The sequence below is a fragment of the Prionailurus viverrinus genome, chromosome B1 (assembly GCF_022837055.1).
Source record: "Prionailurus viverrinus isolate Anna chromosome B1, UM_Priviv_1.0, whole genome shotgun sequence".
In the NCBI taxonomy this organism is placed as follows: Eukaryota; Metazoa; Chordata; class Mammalia; order Carnivora; family Felidae; genus Prionailurus; species Prionailurus viverrinus.
Window position 1 is genome coordinate 201,596,496 of NC_062564.1, and position 27,889 is coordinate 201,624,384.

Sequence of the window (27,889 nt, forward strand, 5' to 3'; positions counted from 1 at the left end):
ATAGAAGTACCATGCGATCCAGAAATTCCACTCGTGGGTACTTCCCCAAAGAAAATAAAAACGCTAATTCGTAAGCCTATGACATCTGGGCGTCCTTCCTGGCTACTGGCTAACAATAACCACCAATGATCAGGTTCCCCAGCCATCAGGTCATCACAGTAACATCAGCGGTGCTCTAACTGCTGTGCATCAGAACACCTGGAGAGCTGAGGAGGCTCACGGAGACCAGCCCCTGCAGACCCCTGGGGATTCTCCTGCCACCAACGTCCGCCAGCTGCCGCACGTGACAACCTACCCTACCCGGACATACACAAGACCCGATCTTGATTGACTCCTGGGTGTCGGGCACTGAGCCATGTTATTTCTCAAGGAACTCCTTGGCGCAGATCATTTATTTCTCCCACTTTACAGAGAAGAAAGAGCTCCAGAGAGAGGAACCGAGTCGCCGAAGGTCACACGGCCCAGCAGGGGAGCAGCAGAAGCAGAGTCCGTGTAGACGTCCGACCGCAAGGCGCCTCCCCCACCCCGGGCAGGAAGGGGAGGCTCGGAAGCAGAGGCCGCTCCCCAGGGCCCGGGTCTGGCAGCCCAGGGGACCCAAGAGGGGCCAGCACTCGGTCCAAGAAGCTGCTCTCAACCCCGCCGCCCCCCGGCAACACCCGGAGAACCTCTTCTTTGTGCCATCGCCTGACGCCACCTGGCCACCGATCAGCTCTTTCTGGCGGTGGGCCTGACTCATACTGTCACCTCTCCGGGCACCTAGGCAGCCAGCGTAAAAAGAAAAACTCCGGCGCGGGGGGGCCTCGACCGGGGGTGCACACGAGAATGATCCAGAATGCCTGGGCTCCGCTCAGTCCCCCTGACTCAGGACTTCAGTGTGGGGTCCGGGTCTCCGCGGTTTTGAAGTTGATTCGGATGTGCCGTCAAAGCAGAAATCTCTGGTTTAGGGCCCTGTGTGGTTTCCGTGCCAGGAGTCCCTGCCTCACCACCGAGCTCACTGGGGCTACCAGATTTCAGGTCTGCCCCAGGCCTACTAAATCCCACACTCTGGGGTGGGTGCCCGCAGTCCGTGTCAGCCGGCCCGCCGTGTGACGCTAAGCCATCCGGGGCGTGAGGACCTGTCGCCGAGAGCCTGGCCGCCCGAAGCGCCAGCCCGGTCTGCATCCGCGGGCTCCTGTGAAGATTCGTCTCGGGCCCCACCCAAACCCGCCGAACCAGAGCCTGCATGTTTAAACGAGGTCCCCAGGGGATTGGGGCCCATTAAAGAGTGACAACACCCTACCAGTGCCCTGAATTTCCCTGAGCGGACCCCTGCCCGGCAGTGCTGATCCAATGGGTTGGGGGCCCCCGAATGTGCATTTCCACACTTGGGTATTCCTGGCTTCATATTAAAAAAAAAAAAAAAAAAAAAAACTAGTCTATCAGGCTTCGAATCTTCCTCTACCGGGCACCGACGGGGTGGCCCTTTGACTCGGGGGTCTCACCTAGAAAATGGGCCATGACAGTTACGAGTCACTGGTTGCTGTGAGGGCTCGAGCGATTCTAAGAATGCCCACTATGTGCCTGGAATTTCCAGTTTTCGTGCAGTCACCGCTCCCGCCACCGCCCCTGCCACCCACACATTCACTGCCACCATCACCGCCACTGCCCTTATCGCCAGATATACAGTACGGTCCCAGCAGCAAAGAATGCCAGTTTAGGTGGAACGGCAGACAAGAAACCGCGAGAGAGGGAGGGCGGAGGGCCTGCCGTCACATAAGCCATTTCAATTTGCTTCGGCATTTGTTCGGAACCTAATGCCCAGGACATACGTGCAAACTAGAGACGGGGGCGGGACGACGGAAGCGGAACCTTTGCAGGTCCTGGATACCCGTGTTTCAACCTCCAAAATCACCTAGGCCAGCTGCTCCCTGAGGGCAGGATCGTGCATTCTCGCCTCCAAACTCCACCTCCCCCCACAGGGCTTGGCACACAACCCCGGGGAAGGCGGCGAGCCCCGACGTTCCGAGTTCACTTCCCGCTCCGCTCATGCCTCCGTTCGGCGGGGAGAGCGCTGAATTCGAAACCGGTGAGGGGGATATCTTTGCAAAGCTATGTAGACAGGTCATAGGCAAGCGGTAAGGACATTTCCGTTAGCAGTCAACCACTAACAGAAGAGAAGAATTCCTCACTCCTCCACGATTTCCCCAAACGACACTGACTCCTCTCCCGGAACACAACCTGCACGGCACCACGTGGGGATTCCCGGCCCCACTCGCTTCCTGCAACGTAAGTCCTTAGAGACGGTGGCCCGATGCCCTAAGGTCTACAAGCCCACCATCAGGCCAGCCGGTCCCTCCGGCCTGAAGTGGAGGCGAGCTCGGGAGAGCTTCTCAGAGCGAGGGATGCTTTGGTCTACACTGCCACTGGGTTCTCCACCCTCACTCCACTCTCAGCCTCCTCAAGCTGGCAGTGACCCGGTCCCTGGCATCAATCAGATGTGTTGCAGACATTAACAAAGCCCGGCTGTGGAAAACAGCGCCCCTAATGAGGAAGGAGGCAGGATCGTGGAGAGAGAGAGAGAGAGAGAGAGAGAGAGAGAGAGAGAGAGAGACACCCAGGCCAGGTCCACATCTAAAGCCTGGGCTGCTCTAGCCCTGGCCTCGCTTCTTCCTGTCGCCCCCAAGAGCCACCCCCACCCCCCCACCCCCCCACCCCCCCCCCAGCAAACCAGGCCCTATTAAGCCCTGGGAAGAAGAGAGGACCCAGCCCCGGCCCAGCCCTTCGGTAGCTCATAGCCACCCCATCGGCCCAACCCACAGAGGGCATTTGTGCCAGGAAAGAATCAGCCAGGGCATGGGTAGCCCCAGGGAGGCAGTGTCCACATTCCCTAAAGTGACCTTCTGTCCCCAGACACGCAGGGCCCTGGCACTCTCTTCCCCCGGGGGCTAGGGGGAACGTTTTGAATGAGAAAGCTTCTCTCACCTGCAAGGCTCTGCTCAGGCGGCTTCCTCACTCAGGATGCCTCCCCTGCCCGTTTGCTGGCTCCACAAACACTGACTGTGCGTCTCCTGGGCTCCCAGCTCAAGTGCAGACAGCGAAAGGGAAACAGTGGCTGCCCTCGGGTTACCCAAGACCTGGCAGGGGAGGCAGCTCAGATTCGGATGACTGCAAAGGATGAGGTCAGCACGGAGAGCCTGGGGGGCTTCCTGGAGGAGATGACCCCCAAGCTGCATCTTCAAGGAGAAGTAGGGAGCCGGCTGGCCAGCCAGGTTAACAAAGGATAAAAATGACAAGACGTCAAACTCCACTGGATGCCTGTGGGTGTTTGTATGTGTTCCCAAGAGCACAGGACAAAGTTCAAGAGGCTCTAACCACCCCACGGGCGATGGAAAAAACAGGGACCTATTAATTTCTTTATCCTCTTCTCTGTTTGGATCATCACAACAACAAATGCGACCTCGGTCATTTTAGAAGGCGATCAAAATTTCAAAGAAAATTTTGAGGGGAGAAATGAAAACCGGAAGGGAAGTTGGTCCCCAACGAAAGATTCTAGAAATGTAGTGACTTCTCTATAGAGGAAGGAGTACATGTTGTCAAAAGCGGCTGCCGCTCTTTCAAAGCCGGACCCCAACGGGCTGCCTAGAATTTAACTGTGGGGCAGGCAGCTCCCTCGGTCTCAAATCGACAGAGACCAGGACAGGGCCAGGAGCAGAGGGCCGACGGGCGGACCCCCAGATACTCGAGACACCCCCCAACCCAGCAGCCCTTTTAAAAATGTTTTCTTGGGGCGCCTGGGTGGCGCAGTCGGTTAAGCGTCCGACTTCAGCCAGGTCACGATCTCGCGGTCCGTGAGTTCGAGCCCCGCGTCGGGCTCTGGGCTGATGGCTCAGAGCCTGGAGCCTGTTTCCGATTCTGTGTCTCCCTCTCTCTCTGCCCTTCCCCCGTTCATGCTCTGTCTCTCTCTGTCCCAAAAATAAATAAACGTTGAAAAAAAAATTAAAAAAAAAAAAATGTTTTCTTTTTCAAAGTTGCAAAACTACAGACAAGTTCCAAGAAGAATACAATGAAACCCTTATACCTTCATCGAGACTCACTGTTGGTTCACGTTTTTCCACATCTGCGCCATCTACAGATCAAGATACGTGTTTCTCATACGTTTATCTTTAAGACCAATTTGAAAGCCAACTGCAGACATCACAGCATCTCGCCCTAAAACGCTGTGGTTTTCACCCCTTTAGACCAAGGACGTTACGAAATCACAACACGGCGAACAAGCCCAGGAAATGTTATCACTCATACATCTCATATTCAAACGTCACCGGTTGTCACAAGAATGGCTCTGTAGCAAAATGATGACTTTCTTGACCCAAGTCTCAGAGCGCTTATTGAGAGAAGCTGTCCGCAAAACGCAGCCGTGTCCTTGTCAGATGTACTCGGGACCAGAGACAAACTTCCCCGAGTTAACCAAGTAGAAAAGGAAAACATGACAGTAATCGAGATTAATAAGCATCATCGGGTAAAGAAGACCCTCTGACAATAGGGCAGAGCAGCCGGAAGGGGTTCTGGGCACAGAGGGAGAGGATTACGAATCTTCAGCTGACGCCGGACCCTGGTCGTTGGCTCCTGGTCTGAGAAAACACAAGCCACACGCCCTCACGCCTGACTGTGGAGTCCCCTCTGTCCTTGGGAGCTGGCAGAGGAGGCCAGTCAGGCCACAGTGCAGAAAAGCAGGGACCCGGGGCTCAGAGCTCTCAACCTGCTGAGTCACTCTGGAGAAGTCACACAGCTGCATGGGCCTCAGTGTCCCATCAACAGGCCCACAGCGCCTCCCCGAGGGCCCCAGGGGCAAGTGCAGCGTGTGTCCAGCCTACCCCCAGGCTCTCTTGAAAGGGCTCCCAGAAACGCAAAGCCCCAGCCACTGGTGGCCCAAACCCTTGTCTCCATTCTGACCCCTTTGACTCCCAACTAGACCACGACACCCATCTCCCTGCAGAGGGCTGGTTTCTCTTGCCTCCCTCTACAGTGTGTCCCCACTGGCCACCTCCTCACCCTCTGCCCCACCCCATGCAGCCCCCCCACCCACCTTCCCCTCATCCACGGTCACCCTGAACCACGCAGAGTCCTGATTCAGGGTCCCTGGATCCTGGCCATTACTACTTCTCCAAGAGTTAGAAAACAGCGGAATATATTCACACCGTGGGCTCCCTACTGCCCTCAGAGTGAAAACCTCACTTCTGGGCCTGGATGAGGCCCCTCCTCGTCTGCTCCCTGCCTCCCCTCTCCCTTTACTGCAGATCGGCTCAAGCCCTCCTCGCCTGCCAAACCAACCTCAGAGAACAGCAACCCCGGCGGGTGGGTGAATCCTCTAGGGGACGGCTGAGGCCACGGAGGTTCAGAGAGGTTGAGGAACTCGCCCAAGGTCACTCAGCTCAGGAGTGAGAGAACCAGGGCACAACTAAGCGAGCTCCCTTCATTCTATGTACAAAGCAGAATGTTCCGTTGACACTCATCTTTCTCCATCCACGCCACCTCCGGACGAGGCCGGAAAGAACACTGACAGTGGTTCGGAGGGTGGTGGGAATCTTTTCGCGAGACCTTCACTTTGAAACAGTTTTATGTTGAGGGTGGGAAAACGGTAAGGACTAGAAATCAGCAGATATAAGGGATAAAGAGTCCCACGCGCATCTCACTGTCACTGCATCGGGGAATCGCTACGCACGGGCGATGATGCTGGTGGCCTGATTTCAGCGGAGGACTCACCCAGAGTGGCTGGCGCGAGGCAGGTCCAGGCAGACGGACGCTGCCCGAGACCATACCCGGCCCGCCCCTGCCGCGTGCCTGTCGATCCTCGGCTCTCTCTGAACCTAGAAAGACTCTGGATTCAGGGCTCAGACTTTTGCTTTCCGATTAAAGTAACAGATGCTTAAAGGGTACGCGTATATTTACTTAATGATCATTTTGAATCCCGTCGAGACCCCGATCTTCTCTGAACCTCAGTTTCCTCATCCATGCGAGAGATGGTGATACTGACATGCACAGAACGACCACCGACGTGCCTCATAGTAGATGAGGTACCCTCCCTCCTCCACACACAACAAACGGCCTCATTACCATTTATTACCACCGAGAAGCTACGAAGCACCAGATACTTTCCCAGGCACTAAAGATACAGAGATGAGGGGCGCCTGGGAGGCTCAGTCAGTTGAGCGTCCGACTTCAGCTCAGGTCACAATCTCATGGTTTGTGAGTCCGAGCCCCGCGTCGGGCTCTGTGCTGACCGCTCAGAGCCTGGAGCCTGCTTTGGAGTCTGTGTCTCCCTCTCTCGCTGCCCCTCCCCCATTCACGCTCTGTCTCTCTCTCTCTGCCTTTCAAAAATGAATAAATGTGAAAAACATAAAGATAGAGAGATGAACAAGGCAGTTCTGCCCTGGCGTGAACGAACGCCTGGCGGGAGGGAGGGAGGACTATAAATCCCTAAAGAGCTTGAACGTGACCCCGAGCCCAGCAGGGAGCCATGGAGAGGTTTATGCCAGGGAGGAAAACGTTGGACACCTGTGCATTTCAGATCAGTTGCTCAGGGTCCACATGGAGGGCTGCCTGGAGCCCCGCCCCCCGCCCGCCCCCGGAGGCAGCTGTGTCCTCATCTCGTGACGGGAGAAGAGGACAGAGGTAAGCAATGGATAAAGACATCTTGGGAGGCAGGACCAGACAGGACCTACAGCCCAAGTGCAGGGGACAGGGAAGAATTCCTAAAGCTGGAGCGCAGTGGTGTTGGACATGGGGGCCTATTTTTGTACCTCTCCAAACACTGGCCCCGCTGCCTGTTACTCTTGCTGCCGGACTGGCTTTCGGCAGAAAATGAGAAGCACGACTGTTCCACGTCACCCTGACCCACTCGGGATGGGGAGCGGGGCCGAGGAAATTAAGGGCTGGGAGACAATGCCTCCCAGTTTACAAATGGGGAAACTGAGGCTCTCGGAGGTGGACTGATGGGGCCCAGGTTTCCGTGGAAAAGCAGGGGGTTGAACGCAGCTCTGTCTGGCTCCGGGGCCTGCTTCATGGCACCGCCGACAGGGTGAACCTTCTAGCCGCATCCGCAGCCTGGGTGGCCAGAAAGAGATAAGAGGCTTTCCAGCCCTTGTGGTCATGAATAGTGATCGCCGCCGGGACACCCACTGACAACCCTGAAACCACAAAGGGAGCGTGGGGAGAGAGGGGGCGTTGGCAGTCAGACGACAGGCTTCCTAAAGGGAAAAATATTTAGCAAACATCGACGTGGAGAAGTGAGCTCCAGACTCGGAAGGGACACTTCAAAAGGCCATCTGGTCCCATCTCCCCATTGTACAGATGGGACAGGGGGCCGAGGGTGGGGGGGTCTAATCCCCACGGAACCCCGACCCTTCACTGCCCGTCCCGCAATCTGCCTATACCCTGGTGTCACACGGGGCTTGGTGAAGCTTTATGAGCCACAGCACCACCTGCTCCAGGAAGCCCTCCATGATCACCACGATGCCTCCCCAGAAAGCCTGGACTTGACTGATGGCTCCGTCCCTTACTGCCTGTAGGACGTGCATCCAGTCCTGCCACCTGAGCCGGAGGCGCTCCCGCCTCCTGAGGCTGTGGCATGGATTGAGTTCAGACAACCACTGCAGGCTCTGACGCGAAGCAACCTCTTCGGCAGCCCGACCCGGGGAACAACGACGGCTGCCTCCCCTGGAACATCAGGGCCACCACCCACGTCGGGGCCACCATCCTGGCCGCGCCTGGGAAGCACCTAGCTCCCTCGTGCCTCTGAGCCCCCGGCGCTGCCGGCTGGCCCTCCCCTCCCCACCCCTGCCAGGCCTCCTCACGCCAGGGATAACCTGGCCTCCAGGGGGCCGAGGCTCACCCTCACGCCTCAGCCCCAACCCCGCCCCCACTTCCGCTTTGCCTCACTTCCGGCCACCACCTGGATAAGCCGAGCTGACTCCTCCCCTTCCGCTTCCTGTCTGCACCAACAGTCCCGCCCCCAGCCCTGGGGATGCCCAGCATCCAAGGCCAGCGCAGGGAGAAGCCGGGAAGCCTTCGGCCTGGGCTGTGATGTTTAAAAAGAAGGCCCAGGAGCACCTGGGTGGCTCAGTCGGTTGAGCATCTGACTCTTAACTTCGGCTCAGGTCACGATCTCACAGTTTGAGATCATGTTTAGAACCCTGCATTAGGCTGTGTGCTGACAGCGTGAAGCCTCCCTGGGTTTTTCTCTCTCTCTCTCTCTCTCTGTCTCTCTCTCTCTGCCCCTCCCCCACTCACTTGTGCGCTCTCTCAAAATCAATAAATAAACTTAAAAAAAAATAAAGTCAAAGAAAAGGCCGGGTTACCAAGTTGGCACAGCACGACCCCAGTAAAATCTAAAACACGCACAAACGAGCGGGAAGAAAAAAAGGATGGTGCTTATCGAATGTGGGTTTTTTTTTCTTTTTTTTCTAAGTTGTTATTTACACATTTTGAGACAGAGGCAGAGACAGCGCTAGTGGGGCGCGGCAGAGACAGGAATCTCAAGCAGGCTCCATGCTGTAGGCGCTGAGCCCCATGTGGGGCTAAAACTCACCAAACGGTGAGAGTGTGACCTGAGCTGAAACCAAGAGGCAGAGGCGTAACCCACTGAGCCACCCAGGCGCCCCTGTTTTTTTTTTTTTTTTTAAGCAATGAAATCTTGCAGGGGCGGGGGGTCCACGTGAGGCTGCTGCTTTTGGAACGACCCGCTGCCCAAACCTCAGCCTCCCAGGCGGCCCTCACTGAGCCCGCCCACCAGGCCCCCTGTGCGTGGGTGAGGGCAAGGTGGCCTCCTGAGGCCCCACGGCTCACCTCCTGTGACTGCTGGAAGGCTCTGCCATCTCCCGCCCTCCTGCACAGTGCTAGAGAGGCCCACAGAGGCACATAGGGGACCTGCCTGGGGGGCACTCGGTACACCCAACGGCTGAGAGGCGGACTGAACACACCCGGACAGGAAGCCCAGCCCACGGAGGACCCTCCCCCAAGCCCCCACCACCTGCTCCTAGGCATGCCAGAAACCCCGGCAGGTGCCATCAATAGGACAAAGCCACAAGCCCACAGGAAACCAGGCCGGCCTCTCGCCCTCAGACACAGGCATCTCCTCTGCAAACAGTGACCCTGCCCGGTCTGCCAGGTGGAGAGCAAAGGAAAGAAAGTGGCCCGGGGGGCAGCCCCAGGTCAGGGGGCCTGGGTCTCTCAGAACATCACTGCTGCCCCCAGCCCCAAGCAGCAACTAAGACAAGATCGGCCCTTTCTAAGAGCCCACTCGCGGCCAGGTAACGTGCTGGGCGTGCCCATCTCAACCCAGCCTCAAAACCTGTGAAACACGTAACAGGGTCATCCCCGTTTGGCAGATGAGGAAACTGAGGCTCAAAGAGGTGAACTCACTTGCCCCATCTTCGCAGCGTGTGAGTGGCAGAGTCAGGACTCGAACCCACGTCCGTCTGCCTCTGAGGCCACTTCCCAGCTGCCCAAGGAAGTGTGTCGGTTTGCTTTCTATCCCCAGGAGTTAGTACCGTGCCAGGCACAGTCTCAGAAGGCACCCAAGCACATTTTTAGGGAGGAACAGCCAGGCTCACTGTGCCATCACCCTCCCAGAGCAAAGTATATTGACAGCAAATTAAATACCGCTGAATTAGCCTCAACGCTTCCATAAAGCTACAGTTTCAAAATATTCCAGTCCATGAAAAGCTTCCAGTAGCAACAGAAAGCCACCGACTTCACTTTCCCACCAGACACACCCACAAACACAAACATATGCCTGATAAAATTGCTACTCCCATTCAAAACCCACGTCGCAAAACTCCCATCAAAGAGCGGGTTTGAGAGTTTTTATCAGCATTTACAAGAACATGAGGAAACTTCCTGTAGAACATTCTGCGCGTGTGGACCTTTCTGTTTTCTTTAGCTTTTCACTGTAGAACCTTACAAATGCTGAACGGGAGAGAAAAATCTGAGGTGGGGACAAGCAATGGGAACTGATACCCGGGCTTTAAGAAAAGTAAAGCATCGTGGCAATACCCACATCCTCTCCCAGCAGACAGAACTCAACACAATTCAACAAACATGCACCAAGTGATAATAACTACAGTCCCCGCTCACGCGGCCGTCACGGCGTGCCAGAAACTTTCCCAAACTTTCCAAATTATCTACTACTCCGCAGCCCTAAGACATGGTGCTCTCAGTGTCCCCATTTTAGCATTGCAGCGGGAAGGGGTGAGGTTACTCGGCCAAGGTGACTCAGCCAACAAATAGGGGTGGGAAGATGAGCAGGTGGTCTGGCTCCAGTGTCTATGCTCTTACCCGCTCTGCTATGTGGGTCCCAGCCTGAGGCTAGAGCCACGAGGGTGACCCAGACATCACCTCGTCCAAAGGAAGGCCAGAGGAACCACACTGATGGAGCAGAGGGCTAAGCCTGGCTGTTCTGCACACCTGGGGGGAGAAGGCTGTGGCCCCCTGGCATCAGGTGCTTTACACACATACTCCCAGCACTCACAAGGTCCCGGAGAGACACATGTCATCCTCCTCATTTCGTGGAGACAGAAGTTCAACCTCAAGCGAGTAACGGATTTGCTCAAGTCCCTACCTTTGCTCTTTCAACTGCCGCTTGCTGGCCTTTGGCAAACCCCCTGCTCCATTTCGGAATCACCTCTTTACTGGGGTGCAAAGTGCCCTCAAGAAGTCCCAGAAAAGGCCCCAGCTGTCAGGTCGTCTCTGTCCCACCTCTGCTGAAATGAGTCACGGGGCTGACAGGCAATCACACTGCCAGGAACAAGCAGAGGCGACCAGTGACTTTCAAGCCGATTTCGTTTGTGGTTTCCACATCCTTTCTACAGCAGCCACCCAACGTGGCGTGCTGTGCCTGGGGCGCTCTTCGACAGACACCTACCAAGTGTCTGCTGTGTGCCCAAAGCTGCAGGGAGGGGACGCAGAGCCTGTGTCCTGGCTTCTCTCAAGAAGGTGACTCTAGAAATGAAGGGGACGGTGGGGTGTGTGTGGGAGGGGGGGTGCGGGGATGAAACAGGTAGAAAGAGACCAGGGGCTCAAAGAGGGACACTAATTACAGGGTGGTGGGGGGGGGCTTGGATTAAGGTGTACTTACTGTCGGGCTACTCCCTGCCAGGTGACTGCCAGCTGAGTCGGGGAGGAAGGTGGTCAAGGATGACTTCATCAGGTGTCACATTTGCTGGCCCCGGGCCAGGCACCGAAGCCGCAAACACGGACCCCACCTGGGTCCTGAGCTGCAGCCAGTGAGCAAGGAAGACTATGAAAGATGACAGCCCCACAGTGTGCTCCGGGCTGTCACAGAAAGACGTGCAGGGGCCCGGGGGTCAGGAAGGCGCCCAAGGACGTGAGACTGAGGCCACCTCCAGAGGCAGCAGAAGGGTAGTGCTAGGAAGAAGGCACAGATGTAGAGAGTCAGGAGGAAGGAAGGGGGCCTGGCAAGCTCAGGGAAGGCACAGGGTCCCTAAGGTAGGCATCAGTGTTACAGACTGCGTGTGTCCCACCAAATTCGTATGTTGGAGCCCTAATCCCCAGTGTGTTCGCATTTGGAGATGAGGCCTTCGGGGACTTTAAGGGATGGGGACCTCAAGATGGGACGAGTGCCCTTATAAGAAGAGACACAAGTGAGCTTGCTTTGTCCCTCTCCTGCCCCCTCACGAGCACACAGTAAGAAGGCAGGAAGAGAGCTCACATCAAAATTGACCGGCAGCCTGGGGCACCTGGGGGGCTTAGTCGGTTGAGCGTCCGACTTCGGCTCGGGTCATGATCTCGCAGTTCGTGGGTTCGAGCCCCGCATTGGGCTCTGTGCTGACAGCTCGGAGCCTGGAGCCTGCTTCGCATCCTGTGTCTCCCTCTCCCTCTGCCTCTCCCCTGCTCATTCATATTCTCTCTCTCTCTCTCTCTCTCTCTCTCTCTCAAAAATAAATAAACATTAAAAAAAAAAAACTGACTCGCAGCCTGACCTTGGGCTTCCCAGCTTCCAGAACCAGGAGTAATTCCATTCCCATCGTTCTGGGCCCCCCATTCTATAGTATTTTTGTTATGACAGCCTGAGCTAAGACAGCCGGTAAAAGCAGGAGCATCAGGAGAGGTCGCGGACGTGATGACAAGAAGCATCGTGCACTTCATCCTGGGCCACGGGGAGCCCGCTAAGTAGAGGAGTGACACAGCCAGGTGTCACTTCAGGGAGATATCATCCTCCTTGGCGTGGTTGTTGTTCTTCCCAAACACCCGATAACTCGAGGCCTTTATGCAGAAGCAGTGGGCCGGCAGGACCCACAGCCTCCCAGGAGGGCACTGGACCCCCTGGGTCTGCTCCCAGGGACGAGGTGAAGCGAGGGCTGGCCCTAACGCACTCTTCTTCCTGCTCGGCTGGGCTCCGCCTTCCCAGGTCCCAGCCTGGGCCACGTGGGACACTCGGAGCCTAAGACCCAACAAAGAACCAAACATGAGTCGCACGGCCAGATGACAACACACAGGCATAGGCACCTGTGAAGCAACGGTGGCCAGTGTCTAAAACGGAGCAGGACCATCAGCACATCAGGGGGTTGGGAGGTGACGGCGGGGGCCTGGATCGCACACCCCGTGCCACGGAGCCCTGGTGCCCCTCGAAGACGCTCGGGGGTCAGGGATCAGGGGTCTGGAGGCACACGTGTTTGATTCTGTCTTTTCAGGTGTGATCATTTTCAGCCACACAGCACACAAACTCAAATGACTTGCACACCAGATGTTAACCCGCTGCGTGGACCCGAGCTGCCAGGAGAACACTCGGCTCTGTGCAGGCCTTTGTACGGCCTCTCCTATCACCCCCGGTCAAACGCAAGGCAACTTCCTGACAAAACCCTAACCCATGGCCAACGTGGCATATGAGGCTTCTCGAAATGCAGAATGTTTTCCCAACCACAACAAAAGCCTGGCAACGCCGTGGATGCCACAGCTGTTAAGACCACAACTGTCACCCCAAGTTTTTCATTCTGAAAGCTATCTTCACCAGATCAACCTCCCTGTTCTCACGGACTGACCTTAGAACCAGTAAGAGTTCAAGGTCATAAAATGCATGCGGTAATAAGCCATCATGGCCCTGCTTTGTATATTTGACCACATTACAGCGTAGCTGTCTGTAAAAATTTAAGTGTTTTTATGCATTTTGAGAGAGAGTGCGCACATGTGTGCGAACATGGAGGAGGGCCAGGGGGAGGGGGAGTTAGAGAGAGAGAATCCCACGCAGGCTCCGTGCTGTCAGCACACGGCCCAACACGGGGCTCAATCTCACTACCCTGAGATCACGATCTGAGCCGAAATCAAGAGTCCGATGCTCAACCCACTGAGCCACCCAGGTGCCCCTACAACTTTTTTTTTCTTTGAAAACATTTCATTTTACAAATGGGAAAACAGATCTAGAGGGAGGTAAGGCTGCTGTATTGTTCTGTGATTAACTATGATTATCGTGCTTGCTCAGTGTGCTTTGAGACAGCAGGACCCAAGTGCCCAGCACGCGGCTGACGCTCCACACATACCCTCGGGAAAGGACCACCGCAAGACGTTACAGGCAGTAGGTGGGCAGAATGCAAGCCCGGGCCCTGTGACTCCCGGCTCAGGGCTGGTTTTCACACTCTGCCCTTTCCCTCTTTCCTGGAAATCACACATCCATCACAAAGAGGGACAAGGTACAGTAGACCAAGGTCAGGACATCTACCTTCTCCCACCAGAAACCCCTGGAAACCAAGCACCCTTCGCTCTGAGCGCCAGTTGGAGCATGTGCTTACTGGGCAGAGAAGAACCGCCCTTAAGGAACTGCCCTTGGGAAACAAGGGTCCCTGTGCTCAGCTGTAGATTCGGCAGGACAGGAGGACTGACCCCCCTCCCCTTAGTGACAACCCAAGAGACAGACTGTGCAACTACAGGATAAGTGGGGACAAGCCCTTCCTGCCCTGGTTCTCAGGCTGGAGGGAGTGTCAGAATTTCCCAGTGTTTGTTAAAAGCCAGGCTGCCAGACCCCAACCCAGTGTTTCTGACCCGGTAGCTCAGGGTGGGGCCTGTGAATGTGCATTTTTTAATGATTATTTATTTTTGAGAGAGAGAGACGGGGCATGAGCAGGGGGAGGGGCAGAGAGAGAGGGACACACAGAATCCGAAGCTGGCTCCAGGCTCTGAGCTGTCAGCACAGAGCCCGACGCAAGGCTCGACCTCACGAACCGCGATATCATGACCTGAGCTGAAGTCGGATGCTTAACCCGACTGAGGCGCCCAGGTGCCCCAAGGATGTGCATTTCTAAAATGCCCCCAGGTAATGCTGATGCTGCTGGTCCAGGATCCCACTTAGAGAACCACCGCTCTGGTCAGTTCCTTATGTACCCTCCTCACTGTGGCTCGCTAAGGCAGATGTTCGTGGAAGGCAGGAAGAGCAGGATGCAAACTTGGGAGATGGGATGGGGGTGGGGAAGGCAGTGGAATGGGGTTTCCAGAAAGCGGGGCAGCATGAGCAAACACAGGGAAGCTGGACACAGCGGTTGGAGAAGTCAGTGGCTTGGTCTGGCCAGGAAGTAAAGGTGTTGAGAGTGATGAAGGATGAGATGGGAAGGACGAGTGGAGGTCTGGGATGTCGGGTTGACAAGAGGGGAACAGAGCATCAGCTACAGGCCAGGCACTGTTTGCTGGTATTGCCTCCTAACGCCATTGCCTTGTCGTCAGAAAGCATAGGTTGCATTATTTCTTCTATCCTTTTAAATGCATTGAGGCTGTTTTATGGCTGAGCCTATGGTCTGTCCTAGAGAACGATCCATGTACACTTGCGAATACACATTCTGATGGTGCTGGTAGGCCTAGTCGGTTTGCGGGGTTGCTCAAGTTTTCGATTTCCTTGCCAATCTCCTATCCAGTTGTTCTATCCATTATTGAAAGTGGAGTATTTAAGTATCCAACTATGTCTTCTGGGATTATCTATTTCTCCTTTCGTTTCGGTGAGGTTTTGCTTCATAGATTTTGACGCTCTGTTAGGTGCATATATGTTTGTGATTGTTTATATCTTCTTGATGGATTGACCCATTTACCATTACAAAATGTCCCTCTGTATCTCTATTTTTAAGTCTATCTTATATAATATCAGTACAGCCACTCCAGCTGTCTTATGGTTTTGCTCTTCACATGACAGATCTTTCTTCATCCTTGTACTTTCAATCTACTTTATCTTTGAATCCAAAGATGTGTGTCTCCTGTAGACACTGTATCGTTAGATCATTTTTTATATGTTCTGACAGTCTTTGCCTTTTGATTGGATTGTTTAACCCATTCACGTTTAATATTACTATTTGTATAGTTGAGTTCATGTCTGCCATTTTACTTATTGTGTTCTGTAGATCTCATGTCTTTTTGGTTCCTCTGCTCCTCCTTTACTGCATTCTCTTGTATTAAGTGAATCAGACACTGGGTTTGGCATAAAAGGTAGAGCAAGAACTTCAAAGGGCTAATTATTTTTAATTCAGATAACAAAATGACCTCTCTGACAATTTTCAGTTTCTTAAATGGCTCATTTTCAAAAAAATCATGATTTCTTCTCTCTGGTTCCAGCAGACAGGAGCACATCGATTATTTGTCCAATAGTCACGGGACACCATCTAAAGAAATGTCTACTCTCAACTTCCTGAATCAGAGGAGTTGAAGCTACAAATTGACCTGCCCACAAGGAGAAGGGATGGGGCCATTCGCAATATTTTGGGAGCCATCTTCCTGACACATAGCAACTACAAGTGTCGTAATGGCTCAGTGCTTCAAACCAAAGTGGGAAGGGATGGTTGAATTCACAAGTCCACAACATGGATATTTTCAAATGCCGTGGCATTGCTCTTGCAGATGCTAACGAGGGTCTAGTGAGCAGAAGTCCCTCTGTACCTGCCACGGTGAACACCCCATCTGAAGTGATCAGCCCACATCCTGCCCTAAGTAACTTACACCCCAACCTCCTGATCATTTGACCTCTTAGTTTACCTACTAAGCTCTCTGTTCACCAAAAAAACATGAAGGGAGGCTGTAACCCAGGAGCTTGTGAACTGTGAGATCCCAAATCCCCAATCTATGTTGTCAACACCTGAGGTTTGGGGCACTTGGCACCCCTCCTCCCATCTTCTTGCTGGAGCACCCCCCCCCCAGTTCCAATATCCTACCCAGCCATAAAACTTGTTTGTGTCTTTAGTCTGAAGTATCTTGCATTTGTTTTCAGTTACCCTTGTAGAAGTCTCAGGGGATCTAAAATGCCCAGGCTGTCATAAATGGGGCTCATCCTGGGTGACTGTCACATTCCAGGGAGAGACAAATGTCACTAAAGAGCCCATTTGCCAGAAGGCTTAAACAGATTTGGCACAATTTGTAGGCATCCAGGTCCTGGTTCAAAATCAAGTATCTGGTTGACAAAAAGAACACCTAGCCTGAAGCCATGAAACACCCTGGGCTTGCTGCAGAAACCCAATTACTGCCCGACTTAACGAGCTTCCTCACCCAGCCGCCCTGACCCAGGAAGCAGTTCTGCCAACTTCCTAAAAGAAGCCATGCCTCCTTGAGTGCATCCCGAGGCGCGGCTTTGGGATAAAGGGTGAGACCGGGACAACTTAACAAGAAATACAGCTTTCAGTAAACATGAGAGGATGCTTTGGACTCTGGAGAACAGCTTTCTAACATATTTGTTGTCCTAAACCAAAAGCAGGCTGCACTGTAAGACAGCGAAAGCCCTGCGTGCAAGGGAAGGAGACTTTCCGGAGGAGCGAGAGAGGCTCCCCAGTGTCATCTCTGGGCTAACAGAACCACTGGGATATCTCAGCCCCGAGTTCTGCAGGATCTAAGGTTCGCAGGGTAGTCACTAGGGGTGACTGCTGCAGAGAGCAGAGTGAGGCTAGTTAAGGGCCGAGTGGACCCACCACAAGCAAGAGAGAGGAGAGCCTACCACCTCCCTGCTGAGGCCCCTCCCAACACTGACATTACTGGGATCTGTGAGACTAAGGGCCAAAAACCTATTGACTACCTACTGTGTGCCCCACCCAGGTTCTGGGAATCCCACTGTGAATCAGATGGCATGTCAAGCCTCCCAGAACTTTCTGGAGACTTCTGTCTAATGGAAGAGTCAGATAAGTCACTGACAGCTGCAATACTGAATCCAGGGCAGTAACAGAAGGATGCTTAGGGCAGCAAGGAGCCCTAGGGACACGACTGACCTGGCCTGGGGAAGGGGAGAGGGCACGTACATCAGGGAAGGTTTTCTGGAGGAAATAAGGTTGATGATGGATCCCAAGCACAAGTGGAAGATGTTCCCCGGGTGGATGAGGGCAGGAAAAGCTAACGGGCAAATCGATCAGAGGGAACAGCCTGTGCAAAAGCCTGGTTCGGTCAGGAACCGTGGGCAGATGGTGTAGCTGGCCACACGCCCTACTGAAAGCGTGGGAGGAGAGGGAGGCAGGAGTGGGCCACGCCATGCTGGCAAAATTGGGATGAGCAGCAGCCCCTTTGGTGCATTCTTTCTGCTTCCAGGCCGTTCCTGTCTTAATCCAACCGCGGTGACTTCATTCACTCAATCTGAACTTGGAGAGTAAGCAAACAGGTCTCTCCTGGGGGCCCGGGGAGAATGGAGGAAGAAACATCCAGGTGGGCCCACCAGGCCATGAAGCAAGCGGAGGTCACAGGCGGGCCATGGGGAGCCATTCCAGGCAGAGGGAGCTGGCAAACAAGGATCTGGAAGAGAGAGCAGTGCTTAGGGGGTAGGTGCAGTCCGCTGGGGTAAATACCGGCAGTTGAGTTGGGGGCAGTCCACGCGAGCTTTGAACGCCTAGATAAGGCCTCTGCACACTTTTCATATATAATCAGCAACTGTAGGAGTAGCCAGAGCAGGCCCACCACTCCCATTTCTACCTGTGCAACCTCAGGTAATTCACTCATTCCGCAGCACTGAGGTGGTGCCGGCCCAGTGGGGGCTGGAAAGGAAGACTCTGGCGCCTTCCATCACCTACCCTGGGTCTCCACTCTCAACCCCCCAGCCCAGAAGGCAGTACAATGCCAGGCACCTGCAGGCCGGCGGTGCCTGTGGACAACTAGGAGGACAACGTTAGGAGACCTCTGCAGAACTGAAACAAAGCTCGTCTGGGCACACACACCTCCTGATGGGTACAGTGGGGGTGACCCACCCGTAGGACACCAGAGCTTCCAGGGGTGATGTGACTCGTCTCCCTTGTGGTTCCTGGCTGGACTGGGGACAAAATCCATTCTCCCTCCCCGGTCTGGCAGAAAATCCATGGAGATGGGGTATGGAGCAGAAGCAATATATACAGCAGGAGGGCGGCCGTGCCACACCCCGAGAAGTAGCTGCCCTCAACCAATCACAACTGGCTGATCGGCTTCTCTCATCCAATCAGAGCTGGCCGATCAGCTGCCCTTGTCCAATCAGAGCTGGCCGATCAGCTGCTCTCATCCAATCAGAGCTGGCCGATCAGCTGCTCTCGTCCAATCAGAGCTGGCAGATCAGGTGCTTGTCCAATCAGAGCTGGCCGTGAGTAAGCTGCTGGGATGAGAGTCTTGCATTCAGGAGCCATGGAAAATAAAGGTGAGGTTGCAAAATCTTCAGAGAACAGCAGCAAAATCCCGATGTGGTGATTACATGCATTGGGATTAAAAAGGCCAGAGCCATCAAGTGGAGGTTCATCTTAGCAGAGTGGCCCAATGCTCTTGAGCCGTCCCAGAGTAGTCATCTCGGCTGCCAGTTAGGAAGAACCTGCTATGGACCAGGCTGGGCGGAGAGCCATCCCTGGATGGAGATCCTCCCACCCAGAGACCCGGCTCTCGTGGCAGTATGAAGTCCACGGCGCCTTCTTCCTTGGATTCTTCGGGGGACAATCGCTCTCAGGGACCGGGTCCGTGTTCTATTTCGATTGCATGGGTCTCTGCTTTCCCAGAGTGAAGGCTGGTGTGGGCAGGGCCCTTGCCACACCTCCTCTTACTGGGGCTCTCGCTCCTTCCCAGGAGACACAGGAAGCTTTAAATGTGCACTGCCACTGCTTGTCATCAGACCCGACTGCTTGTTTACGAGGAGGAAACTGAAGCACAACAAAATTTAATTAACTTGCCTAGGGACATGTACTTCGGAGAAGGCAGAGGCAGGGTACCCTGAGCCTGGCCCCTGCCCTCAAGGAGATTAGGGTCTACAGCAGCATTGCCCCCAAAGAAATACCATGCGAGCCCCACCTGCAGTTTTCAATTTTCTAGTTGCCACTTTAAAACAAACAAACAAACAAACAAACAAACAAATGGGACTAATTTTGATAATACATTTCATTGGGCCCAACAGATCCAGAATAGTATCATTTCAATGCATGATGACTGTTAAAGTTTTTTACTGAGATCATTTACAACGTCTTAGAAACCTGTTTTCACTCGCCAGCAGGTTGGTCCAGAGGAGCCACGCTTCAGGGCTCAACAGCTCCGAGTGGCGGGGAGCCTGGCTCCAGGAGTCCCCTGCCCACCTCTGGACAAGCACGCGTACAGGTCACCCAGCATAGGGAGACTCCTGTGCAAACACCGTGACCACGTCTCCAACTTCCGCCAACAGCAGCACGGGTTGCCAAGTACCTACTACAGCCCAGCACAGCTCTGGGAAGGCTGCACAGGTTATTTCTGACCTTCACACCAACCCCAAGAGGTAGGGACACCGGATGGTCTCCGTGTTGACTAAGAAAGGAAGTGATGCTCAGAAGAAACGTGTTCTAGGACACAGAGCCTGATGCCTGGAATCAGGAAGTTAAGTTACGTCGGACTCTAAGCAACAGGCAATTATTTACTGAGCACCTACTGTGCGCCAATACCCTGTGTTGAAAGATGATCATAAACATGTCAGGCAAGGTTCTTGTCCTGTGGTGCTTCCCCGCCCCCCCCCCAGCTCATTGAGGGGGGGCGGGGGGATGATCATAAATGAGGGGATGATCATAAATGAGGAAAAAAACACTGCAGATGGTGATGACTTCAGAAGAAAACAGAGTGCAGGGGAGGGAAAATAGCAGAGGGGAGGCGGCCATCTACCCGGGATGGACAGGGAAGACGTCTCCGAGGAGGGGAAAATTTAACCCAAGATGTGGAGGCTCAGAAAACCGTTCCGGCGAGGGCAGGGAAGAGCATGCCGGACGGCAAGCAGCACACAAAAACCTCTGGGCAGGAAGAGGCCAGCATGTTCCAGGAACCAACAGAAAGGTGCCCGGGCTCCCAGCGCCGCGTCAGCAGCCTCTCTGGGGTGACTCGGGCAGCCCCCATGCCACCCCTCCCGCCGCAGGGCACTCCCACACCCCGGCTTGGAAAATGGGAAGCCAGCAAGCCATTCTCGGGTCAAGAACAAGTCCAGGCCGGCCGCTCCCAGCACACGCTAGCGTGGAGTGTCTGTCCAGGAGCATCCGCCGAGCGGGTCGGTGACGACACTGGCAGTAAGAGGCGACAACACAACCTGGGCAGCAAAGGCCCCCGGAAGAGCATCTTAACACTCGAAGCCTTGCTTCAAACGCTGGGCACACCAGGCACCAAGCGGAAACCACCCACACATCCATCCACAGACGAATGGAGAATAAAATGTGGTCTGTCCGCACGATGAAATACTACTCACCCGTAAAAAGTGCTGAAGCACAGACAACCCCCATTATGACCTGCATGAACCTTGAGGACATTCACATAGGATCCCATTCACTTGAAATGTCCAGGATGGGAAAATCCCTAGAGACGCAAGGCAGACCGGTGGTTGCCAGGGGCTGAGGGAGGGGGCGGCGGGGAGGAACCGCTTAGCGGGCACAAGGCTTTCACTGCAGGCCACGAAAATGTCTTGGAACCAGATACAGGTGGTGGTTATACAACTTCGCGAACGCATCACATGCCACTGGATGGGACACTTTAAAATGGCTAATCCTATGCTGTGTGAAGGCCGCCCCACTTTTTCAAAACGGGGAGACGTGACAAAGGAAAGCCAGGTTGCGTCCCCGTGTCTCAGCGAGCTAATATGCCAGACCCCTCCTAGCCCCCACTACCTCGTGATCCTCACAGGCTGCCTGTCCTTCAAAGGAAGCAGGAAACCCCCTCGGTGATATGTCCCACTCCACACCCCCTCCCCAGCTCTGACGAAGGGACCAGGGGCCAGTCCAGGACTCCCAAATCAAAATGCAGCCGAGGCAGAGCCACTGGGGCCCCTGACCTGGCACACACAAGGGCATTACTGCCACATGGGCAGTCAGGACGGTCGCACACAGAACCCTCTTTCATTCTCTAAGGTGGCCCTCCAGCCAAGTCTGGGCCACGGGGTAGAAGGGACAGCGGGAGGCCTCATCCACACGGCATCTGGGTCCTCTGAGGTCCGGGAGGAGGGGCTTCAAGGCATGTGATGGGACCCGAGGATGCTTCCAGGACCTGGAAAGGATAAAGGGGGCACCACGAGCCACAGAGAGGACAGACCTAGCGCCCCATCATTGCCACTGTCCACCCCACGAGGCTGGGCCTTCACCTCGACTCTTTATTTCTTCACGCCATCTCCAGGGACAGGGACTGGGGGCGTCCCCGCTTTATAAACGAGGACACCGAGTTGTAGGGGGTACAGAGGAGTTCGCGTGCCTCATCCCCCACCAGCTGGTAAATGGCAGAGCCAGCGCTCAAACGCAAACCCGCCGTCCAAAGCCTCCTGTGCGAAGTCAGGACACCGCTGACGTTTGCTTTTTCTCCCCCCAAACTCCCACAAGGCAGCATGGAGTCATGATTAAGAACGTGGACTGCCACTCTGGGAGGACGGGAAAGTTCTGGACTTGGGCAGTGATGGTGGCACAACGGTGTGAACATACTCCACGCCACTGACCGGTTATGAAATATGTTAACCGTTAATGTGTTAACCGTTACTAAAAATATTACATATATATTTAACACAAAGATCCTTTAAAAATGATCAGGTCCCAGGTTGCTCCCGAAACGAATACTACCCTGCGTGTTAACTAACTTGAATTTAAATTAATTAAAAAAAAAAAAAAAAAAAAGGAGGGGGCACCTGGGTGACTCAGTTGGTTAACCATCTGACTTCCGCTCAGGTCATGATCTCACAGTCTGTGGGTTCGAGCCCCGCGTCGGGCTCTGTGCTGACAGCTCAGAGCCTGGAGCCTGCTTCCGATTCTGTGTCTCCCTCTCTCTCTGCCCCTCCCCCACTGCACTCTGTGTGTGTGTCTCTCTAAGATGAATAAGCATTAAAAATTAAAAAAAAAAAAAAGAGGGATGCCTAGGTGGCTCAGTTGGTTAACCGTCCAACTCTTGATTTTGGCTCAGGTCATGATCTCACAGTTCTGCGAGTTCGAGCCCCACATCGGGCTCTGCGACGACAGCCTGAAGCCAACTTGGAATTCTCTCTCTTTGCCTCTCTCTCTGCCCCTCCTCTGCTGACGTGCTGTCTCTGTCTCTCTCAAAAGAAAGACACTTAAAAAAGATTTTAATTGTCAATAAATATTTAAGAATCGATAGTATACAGACCATATTCTCCAAACGTGGTAAAATTCAAATTAGAAGCTAATAAAAAATGCAAATTCCCTCCCCCCTCAAAAAGTAATAATGTGGGCTGCTGGGGAGCAGATCCCTGCTCCCCCACGTACCAGCTCTGTGACCCCGGGCAGGCTACAGGCTGTACCCATCCGTAAAATGAGATGCGCGAGGTACCTCCCTCTGGGCTTGTGTCCAGAACTGAATGAACTCAAATCAGGGACAGCACAGACCAGGGGGGTGGCACACTCCAGCCGCAAAGGGCCAGGCAGTAACTGTCCCTGGCTTTACGGGTAACTGCCCCAGCTAGGTAACCCTGTCAGCACAGCAGGAAAGCAGCCACAGACAGCAGGTGCACAAGTGGGCGTGGCTGGGTACCAATAAAGCTTTATTTACAGAAGCAGGCGGCGGGCTGATGGGCCACAGCTTGCCGCCGCCCCCCCCCCCCCCCCGGGCGTTTACCCTGGCACTTGGTAGGCGCTTAACAAATGTTAACTGTTACAATTAAGAAAAATGGCATTTATTTCATTTCTACAGATGAATGAGAAGTAAAATATTTCCTGTGGCAGTTCCAAAAATAAATACTAACACCAAAGGCAAGAGCAGAGCCTCGGTCCCCCCCACCCCAGTGGAGGCGGGGGGGCGGGGAGCTCCCTCACTCTGAGCCCCAGGCCCTGCCCCCACTCCGCTGCTTTCAAGTCTTTCTGAACCAGCCCTGGCTACTCTCCGCAAGCTCTTCCCCCTCCCCCCTCCTACAGGAAGGGCTCCTCACCCCTGCCCCAGAGCCCGAGGCCCTCAGGCCCCCCTCTTTGTTCCTGCCCCTCCCCGCTGGCCCATGATCCCTGGGCTGTCCACCCGGCCTTAGAAAGGCAAGAGCAAGGGAAACATTTTCTGACCGTGTTCAGGGCTAGAATGACAATGACCAGCAAGGTCCCACTGCTGGCCCGCCCTGGGGTCCCTTCCTGAGCCTCAGATCCCCGCAACCCTAATGGCTGCTACTGGCTTCAAGGTAACCTGTTTCGACTAAAGGCACTGAGAAGCCTCCTCTCACTGATCCCTCACACGGGCCTTCTGGGAAGGTCGACTTTCCATTACAGGGATCAGCGTGTTCCAGGAAGCAATCCCGGAGTTCTGGAGCACGGGAGCCCTCCCCTCCGCCCCGTGAGTTCCGCCTCCGCCCCCACCTCCGGACTCAGCCCCTGCCTGTCAGGTGCTCACATAATCCTTACCCTAGGGAGGTTCTGTGCAGCTTCGGGGAGAGAACTCGCAGCAGGAGTGGGAGCTTAAGCAACCATAGCTACATTCCTCACGTGAGCATCGCAGAGAAAGGAGCTGGGAAGAGAGCGGTTAAGTGACTTGCCCAAGGTGGCACAGCCAGTAGGGTCTGAGCGGGTCCTCAGTGCAGCCCCCATGACCCCGCCCTGTGCCTTCACGGCTTAACCACTGAGCAGGAAAGAAGCTCGGATGACAGAGGGTGGCCAGGGGGGTGGCCTTCTCTACACTCGAGGTGAGCTCAGGACTCCTGCCCGCAGCCCTCAGCACCTTCTCACACAGGTGTGCACAACTCCCAGCAGCCAACACGCACGCACCCCCTCCGCCTGTCTTTCCCACGCATTGACTATTTATGTAGCTCGCTGGCCTGGTGTTGTTAGCTAGGGAAGGACGCAGAGGGCCTCTAACTGGGGTGGCCGCTTTGGGACAAAACCAAAGATTCATTTTTTAACCATACACTCCCTCATCATCGCGGCCGCTTCAGTGGTTCCCGTGCCCGGAGACCGCACTCTGATCCCCACATCAACCCAGCCAGACAGACCGCCGCCCCCATTTGGACAGGAAATGGGAGACCCAGAAAGGTTAATCCTGTTGCCCGGGATCACACGACCATAAGGAACAGGACAAAGGTGAACCCCACTTCAGAAGCCCTGTGGGGGCTCAGACACCCCCAGGAGATCAAACGAGGAGAACTGGAACACAGTGCAGTCATCCCCAATCTTTCTGAGGGAGGCACCCCGTTTTAGCTTCAAACCCCGGGGGGGGGGGGGGGGAGGCACCTGCTGGTCTGCAGCTGAGTGAGGGGCGGGGCCACCGTGGCACCCGGGCAGTCTGGCTCCAGAGCCCGAGGAGAGGAAGGGCGGCACTGGCTGCTGGCTTATGCCTTCCTCAGAAAATTGTTCCTTCTCCCGCTCCCCTCCTGGCCCCAATCCACCCTGTACCCTAAGAGGGTGGGGCGTCCCTCCTGCCTCCTCACCGGGAAACCTTCTGGTCAGGCCGAGGACAGACCATCAAGCTCCGTCCCTCTTACGGCGCTGGCAGTATCCATGACAGTGTGACTGCCCCCCTGGAAGGCGGAGCCCCCCTCAAAGCAGGGCTGCCCCTCAGACCTCACTGTGTCCCCAGTCTCCGGTGGGCAAGGTCTGCTTAAGGAAAAGCTACACAAATATTAAACCACACACGGATATACGTTCCAAAAGGGCACAGATGAGAGAACCCGCAATCTGTTTGCCAAAGTCAGGAAACATCCCAAAGAAGGACCCAGACACTTGGCCCTTAACATATGAACAGGAGTTCTCCAGGCAGACAAGGGAGGGGAACATCTCCCCCAAAAACAACAGTAACAAAACCACAGCACAGGGGGAGAAGCCGAAGGGTCAAGACCTGTCCGGGGAACGCAGAGGTGGCACACTTAGCTGAGACAGCGTGGCAGGGAGAGAGAGAGAGACGGGCCAAGGAAGCGAGGATGTGAGGAACAGGTGAGGTCACAGGGGCAGCAGGAGCCAGGATGGTTTGTCAAGGAGGACAATGGCAATGATCGCGTTTGTTGGGCCCACACTCTGACCCACTGAGGGGCCTCTCACCGTGAAAAGTCTGAAAATGAGAATTACCCCCATGCTCTGCAGAGATGCATTACAACCCACGTGCAAGAGCTCAACAACAAACACTTGGCAATCACCCACCTTCTGGAAGACTTTTCTCAGCAGCAGCAATCCGGGAAGTTGCCCTGCTGGACAAGCATCTGAGAAGGGTCCTGACCACCCATGCCATCCCCAAACCTGCCCCTCCTCCTTGTCCATCTGGGCTCATGGAAGTGCCACCCACCTGCCCAAGGTCCTGGAGGAGAAGCCAGCTCCCCCACAGACTCACCCTACACCAGCAGGTCACACAGAGTTCGTGGGGAGAGCCCCCCTCAGGTGCAGGGAGCCCCGGAGCCCCATGTGAGGGGCTGAGGCTGCCCCTGCCCTTCCAAGATCTCCTAATCTGGTCTGGCAGTCTGAAGCCATCAGACAGGACGAGAGTGTGTCCCACTCTGCCATCCAAGAAACCTCAGGCAGGGCAAGGGGTTCTCCCTGACCTTGGTAGAGAAGGAGCCGACCAGGTGAAGGAACGGCGTTCCTAGAGAGGGAACAGCACAAGCAAAGGCCAAGGACAGTGTGCCTGTGAGTGCGTGTGGAAGGGGTGGGGGTGGCGGAGCACCCGCGGTTAGACACAGTATCTCCGGAGTCTAAAGAGCCAGGCAGAGGCTGGCGGAGAGCCCAGGCCGGCCAAGCCATCAGGAGAAAGGCAGACTCCGGTGTGTGGGGAGGGGAGGTCGTGGGGAAGGGGGGGGGGGGGTGCTTCTATGGCAAAAGACTCCAGCCTGGCAAGCTGCCTCTATCAGGGATGACGAGGCCGGCTCCTCAAGAACCCGAAGCAGGGAGGGTGGAGTGATGGCGTGGGGGGGCAGAGGGCTGGGGGCGAGGGCACGGCGCACTAACGCAGGCCCACAGGCCGGTGCTTGAACGCAGCGCGCCCAGGCAAGGTGCCCGGCCCCGCAGAGCCGATCCCTCTGCGCCATCTCCCGAGGCTGCGTGCGCCCAGGGCGCGCCGGCGGGGCAGCAGGGTGGGTACCAGCCTTTCTTCCCAGCGCTACAGCCTCCTCCCCGAACCCACGTGGGCGGAGCAGCGCGGGGGTGTGCGTGGCAGGGGCCTAGGCGGCGGGTGCTGTGCGCGGGGCGGGGGTGCAGGCAGGGCGGCCTCGCCCCCCACCCCGCCGCCTCCGGCCTCCAACCTCTGTGCCACCTCGGCCAGGACGCGGGGGTACCCGGACCTACTCAGTGGGTAGGACACCGACAGAACCGGCCGGCCACGCCCCCCGCGCCACTCCCTGGAGGCAGCCGGTGGGTCCCCCTCCCCCTCCTTGGCTTGTGAAAATGGGGGTGGCGTGAGGGAGATAGAGGCACTGGGGGCGGGACGGGGAGGGGGCCTACGGAGGGAGACGACGCAGAGTTCTCCTGCTGGGAGAGAGACGCTGCGGGGGGATTTGGGGGGAATGGGGGATGGGAAGGGTGGGGGTCCACGGAGGTGAGACGCGAGAGCGTCAAGGGATCCGGAGGGGCGCGAGGGCTGGAGGAGGGGGAGGTGGGCGTTGGGCGGGGCGGCACCGGTCACCGAGTCCCCTGCCGCCGGGTCCGCCCCTCGGTCGTGGGGTCCGCGGGTCCCCTTTGGCCAGCGCGCGCCTCCCGCCCCCCGGCGCACCTGTACCCACCTGCTCGGCGCTCAGGCCCGAGCCGGGCAGCAGCAGCGGACGTAGCCAGCGCAGCCCCGCGCCGCATCATCCGGCCGCCCCCTCCCCGCCCCGAGCTTACGCTGCCGCCGCCCCCGCCTTAAAAAGGACAAAACGGAACAGAAAAAGGCTGCGTGCAAAAAAAAAAAAAAAAAAAAAAAAAAGGAAAGAAAGAAAAATCGTAAGCAGCAAACGAGGAAGACGGGCAGATGCGCGCGCGGCTCGGCGGGGCGAGGGGCGAGGTGCGGCGGCGCCGGTGACCGCGCTCGGGGCAGCCGGCAGGCGCGTGCCGCACGCTCCCGGCTGCAGCTCGGGCGACCACCCGGCGCCCGGCTCGCGGCGCGGCCCCGCCCCTCCCCGGGCCGCCCCTCCGATTGGCCCGTCCTCCTGCCAGTCAGAGGGAAGGCGCGGCACTCGCCCGCCCCCGCCCGGGGCCGAGGCCGGGAGCCGTTCGGCGGCAGCCGGAGGAGGTGCGGGGAGGCCTGAGCGTGCGCACTTGGCCCCGAGGCCCGCGCCGGGGAAGGGCCGGGGTCCCGCGGCTGAGCGCCGGGCGAGGCGCAGGGCCGCGGCGCCGGGCGGGTGGGAGCCGCCCTGGGGAGGGGCTTGCCAGCTCCAGTTCGGGCTGAAGGCCCCGGGAAGCCCGTCCCTGCCCTCACCTGGGACGGTGGGCATCGAAGGCCATCGGCGGTCAGGGAAGACACGACCTGCGCCTTTGTACACACGGAACTCTCAGGGTCCCAGGTCCCAGGAAAGGAAGTGTGGAAGGTGACACGGCTAGCCAGAGGCAGAGCCAGGAGTCTCACGCCAGAGCTGACAGCCTTC

The 27,889-nt window shown here is 56.1% G+C and overlaps 1 protein-coding gene across 8 annotated transcripts in view; it reads right to left on the reverse strand.

The window, feature by feature from the left end:
* The window catches only part of JAKMIP1 (janus kinase and microtubule interacting protein 1), a 134,282-nt gene extending 106,911 nt beyond the window's left edge, over window positions 1-27,371 (reverse strand). For 5 of the 8 annotated variants that reach the window (XM_047856551.1, XM_047856550.1, XM_047856555.1 and 2 more), the window contains exon 1: window positions 27,050-27,371. The gene's annotated coding sequence lies outside the window, so the exon portion shown is untranslated. Of the gene's footprint in view, window positions 1-2,961; window positions 3,010-10,594; window positions 10,726-27,049 lie in introns of those variants that run through there. The other 3 variants (XM_047856552.1, XM_047856553.1, XM_047856559.1) reach the window with 3 other exon arrangements.
* Between the last annotated feature and the right edge of the window lie 518 nt (window positions 27,372-27,889).